The 5000-nt window shown below is 30.9% G+C and overlaps 1 non-coding gene across 1 annotated transcript; it reads left to right on the plus strand.

The window, feature by feature from the left end:
• Positions 1-616: 616 nt before the first annotated feature.
• On the plus strand, positions 617-687 carry TRNAC-GCA (transfer RNA cysteine (anticodon GCA)). Its single transcript has one exon. It is a non-coding gene; the product is annotated as a tRNA-Cys (tRNA).
• Positions 688-5000: the final 4313 nt, after the last annotated feature.

Consider the following 5000-nt stretch of genomic DNA (forward strand, 5'->3'; position numbering starts at 1 on the left):
AAATCTCGATTTTATACTCTTTTATACTCAATGAAAATTTGTAAAAATTGAAGCACGATAATTTACCGAAAATTTCCTATAAGCATCATATACAGATAAGATACCCGATTAGATTTAGATAATATCTGTGTAACAAGTTATATTCCGGGGTTTACATATATTCATAATTGCTGTTATGATTGAAATTAAGAAGGATTTTTTTTATTGAAACTAATCAATATTGATTAGTTTAGTTATGTATCCATTTGGATTTTTTTATATCATTAGGAAAACACAATTTTATATTCAAACCCGGGAATCGTTCATGAATTCAAATTCACAGTCAATGGTTAATGGTTCAAATTTATCCTGAATTTTTGTTTTGTGACTGAAAATCCACAATAGGTTTTTCAATATAAAGAATATAAAGGGGGGGAGGGGTGTTTTTAAATAGTGTGTTTGTTTTAAGATACTGTACAATCAATCGAAGAAATGTATCCAATCCAAAGAGAAAAGTAAGGATCTTTTTTAGGAAAGGGATTAAATAAAACAGTATTCAAGATACAAGTACAAAAATGAATAACCCCCCCCCCCAAAAAAAAAATGGAATATTTTCATATATTTTTTGTATCGTTTTGGCGACATGGCCGAGCGGTAAGGCGGGGGACTGCAAATCCTTTTTCCCCAGTTCAAATCTGGGTGTCGCCTGATCAACAATAAAATCGGAATACCTTATTATGTTTTGCTGAGATAACTTGACAAATTTTTTTCCAGCAGAAGTAAGCGGGGGGGGGGACTCTTGATACTTGCTTGATTCTATAAGCATCTGGCGGTTCTGTTCTCTAAAATGAAAATGCTGTAAATCCTTGCGTCTAGGCTTCAGTTCAAGGAAAGATTATATTAGTGAATATTGAATGAAAAAGAATCGTTAAATCTTAATATGACAGCTCTTCTATTATTAATGTAGTGTTTATTAATTAGGTCTTGAATTAATTTGGATAGACGAACGAGGAATTTATTTGATTATTAATTTATTAGTTGCGTACGTAAAGGCCGAAAGATACTTTGTTCGTATATAGACTCATGAAATTCTCTCTGTGCTCCTGCATTCAATTTAATATTGATTGGCTTTAATGTAATAGACTATCTTCCGATTGTTTCACAGAGACAAACAGGAGACCTAATCGTAAGGATTAGATAAAATGAGAAATAGGGTCTGTGATAGATAGTGCTCTATCTTGACTCTATATTTTTATACTTTTTACTTAATGAAATGAAAGTCAACAAAAGAAAGACTAGGTCTTATTATTTCTACATGTTAGTAACATTCCCTTGAAACTTCCAGGGGTGTATCTACGTATTTTGCTTGCGCTTAGTGTTTTCCGATTCTACTATAAATCATATAGGAACCTGTTAGAATTTATAATTGTGAGTTTATTGGATTGTTTCATCAACGGTATTGGGTCAGAATTCCCTTTTGACTCTGCGCCAGGGATTCCACTATTATTAATGAACATAATAATGATTAGTGAACATTAATGGAATAATTCCTTCATATTTATAGAGATAGGGGATATAATTCACATGGATATAGTAAGTCTCGCTTGGGCTGCTTTAATGGTAGTCTTTACATTTTCTCTTTCACTCGTAGTATGGGGTAGAAGTGGACTCTAGAAGTACTACTAATTGAGTTTGATTCCTCAAACTCAACCCATATCAATTGTTTTATAGATCGTTCTGCAAAGTCCTTTTTTTTACTGTTAAAATAGAAAAGAAAATAATTATGTTATTAAGTGGATACAGACTTCCTATGGGAAACAACATAGACATAGTGGTTGTCCAACAATATACTACACATAATAAAATATTGCCTTGGGCAAGTCACATATTGCGCGTTCCCGCTTTTTTTTTTATTCTTTTAGAAATCTTATTTATGTTATGCTTGCTTTATTGAACTCATTTCATATCATGGTTCAAACGTTAAAAATCGGTGGGCTTTACTAATCCTTTTCGAAATCCAAAGAGGTTCCCATGGAAATGAACCACTGGATCATCTGTCAACTGATCAATCAATTACTTCTTCAGAATACTAAAAAAAGATTATTTTATTTTCTTTTTATTAATTTTTCATTATTAATTTTATTAATATTAATATAGGCCTATACTCTTTTTTCCTTCGTCAATTTGATTCTTTCAATGGATATCGGGATTCATATTGAATAGAATCAGAAATTCTAGGAATTAGAATTGTAAGAGTAAGAATTGCCCTTCGATTTTTTCAGATTGATGATTGGAATCAACACAAATTAAATAGATGAAGCAAAGAAATAGAATTGGTACATTATGTAAATACATTACATATATGTAATTGATATCTATGAAGATACATATTGCAGATTGATCTATATTAAACCTCTATCTTTATACAGTACGACTTTATATACTACAATAACAATAATAAGTATGGTAGAAAGATTCATCTATTTCTTTCTACCATACTATCGAATCTCATAAAATACTGATGATTCTCGTCCGCTTATTTCATTTAAGACACGAAATCTTAATACTTTTCATTTTCTTTTTTCTTTTCAATCATTGATAAAAAGATAAAAACTAAACAGTCAAGTTTAATTCAAATTAATCATTTTGACTGACTGTTTTTACATATATTATAAGTAAAAAAGCAGTAGGAACTAGAATGAACAGTGCAGTAGCAATAAATGCGAGAATATTTACTTCCATAATCTCATCGTTTCATTTTTAATTAATTCGCAATAACTCGGGATTTAATCCCATAGAGCTGATAAATCTTTCGCCTGTAAATTCAATATTCAATGGGATGAATTACATCTCGACGATATCGAATCGGAGCAATATCATGAATAACAATATCTGAGCTATCAAATTGATTCATCGTCGAGAATTAAATAGTATAACATAGGAAGATCTTTTATCCATACCGAATTCAAATTTTGATTCCTGATCCGATAAATAATTCCTTTACTTTCTTTATCATTCTTTTCCTTTCCATTCTTTCTTTTCTATAACCTACGTCCCTCCTTGTGGAATCATCTGATGAAATATCATATGACCGCCTTTACACTTACTTACATTGGTTATAAAAAACCCCAATAAAATAACCAATAGAAGCGAAATGTAAAAAGGAAGAAGTTTAGTTCTAAACCCCCTTTTTATGATCTAATCTTCTTGGAAAACAAAGAAGTAGTATAAATAAGGAGAGTCCGGGTATAAAAAAATCGAGTATTCCATCAAATTCATTAAAAAGTTTGTTCTTTCTTCGGCAAGACCCTTAAACTTAAAAAAGATTATTCATTCCCTCACAAAGAGAGATAGGATCTTCTTTGAGCTTTATTTTATTAATATCCCATTTCCTTGGATTAATTTTGGGATGCATATATCAAAAATTCAGTGTGAAATTTGAATGAGATAAATTGGTTCAAATTCACATTAATAATTTCAATTATTAATTGAGGTTACACAAAATCGGAGCCCTAAAGGGATATACTTTTAATCTTAAAAGTATTATATCAAAGTTACTATGTTAAGTTAATCTTTTTTGTATCGTACAAATTCCATTTCTGTATAGCCCCCTGTAAACATATAGTACTCTATTACACAGATCGGGAATAATCGAAAAAGCCAGACTCCGTACGGTATTTCTTGGAATCCTGAATATAATTTTACCAATCATTGTACTAATCTACATATGTCTTTCTCCTATCAATTGGTACTAGTTGAATAAATGGTAATTCCCATATTTATTTGATGAGAAATGTGAAACTAATAAATAAATAAAATAGGAGGGTATCCTCTTGTGAATGAAATTCTGCTATTTCTTTTGTTCTCCTTTTCACAGCAAACGCAGAGATGAATTGATGTATTTTTTTTATTGGATTTGGATCTGTCGGGACTGACGGGGCTCGAACCCGCAGCTTCCGCCTTGACAGGGCGGTGCTCTGACCAATTGAACTACAATCCCAAGGAAATCAAGTGTACATCATACATATTCTTATGATTTAATTCAAACCCTTTCTATTTTATTTCTATTTTATTTCTATTTTATTTAGATTTTAGATTAGAATAGTCGTATTGTAACAGAAACGCGAGTAATATATTTGATATACACACGGATATGCACTTTAGTGAGAGCGCCTCACGGATTGTTAATAATCCTTTCGTTTTTTATAAATTGATTAATAATCAAATAAAGCTTTCAATGAAAAAAAAAGAGTTTTTTTATTTATTCTTTATTTTATTCTTTTCCTTATACTTCCAGATCTTTATATGAATCTAGTATGAATCTAGATCATTAGCAAGCAAGATCAGAATTTGTGAGAAAAAATAAAGAGAGCAAATGAACGGCGGTAAAATATATCAGAAAATTTTAGTTTTTTTATTCTTCCGTATTCCGATCAGGCATTTCTGGGGAACAACAAATGGGGTTCTATCATTTCATGGTGGATCGGCCAATTATTGGGCCGAGCTGGATTTGAACCAGCGTAGACATATTGCCAACGAATTTACAGTCCGTCCCCATTAACCGCTCGGGCATCGACCCAGGAAGAATCAATTCCCGGCTTATTGATAATTCATGATCAACTTCCTTTCGTAGTACACCTACCCCCAGGGGAATTCGAATCCCCGCTGCCTCCTTGAAAGAGAGATGTCCTGAACCACTAGACGATGGGGGCAAGTATGCCCGACCGCCATCATACTATGCTCATTGTATGAACAGTTTTTTTAAATTGTCAATATAATGTGGTATGATTAAATCTGAAAGATCTTTCCCTCTTTTCTGATTCCATAGAATCTTTTGATTCGTATTTATATTCATGAATCATTCATTCTAATCATATAATTTTTTTTTAATATTATTTTCATTAAATTTTCATTAAATATATTTATTTCATTTTCAATTTTATTATAATTCTAATTAATTAGAAATAGAATTATATCAAAGAATAAAATAAATAAAGAAAATGAATATAAGAATAAATAGA

Source organism: Corylus avellana, unplaced genomic scaffold, assembly GCF_965113065.1.
Source record: "Corylus avellana unplaced genomic scaffold, dhCorAvel1.hap1.2 HAP1_SCAFFOLD_91, whole genome shotgun sequence".
In the NCBI taxonomy this organism is placed as follows: Eukaryota; Viridiplantae; Streptophyta; class Magnoliopsida; order Fagales; family Betulaceae; genus Corylus; species Corylus avellana.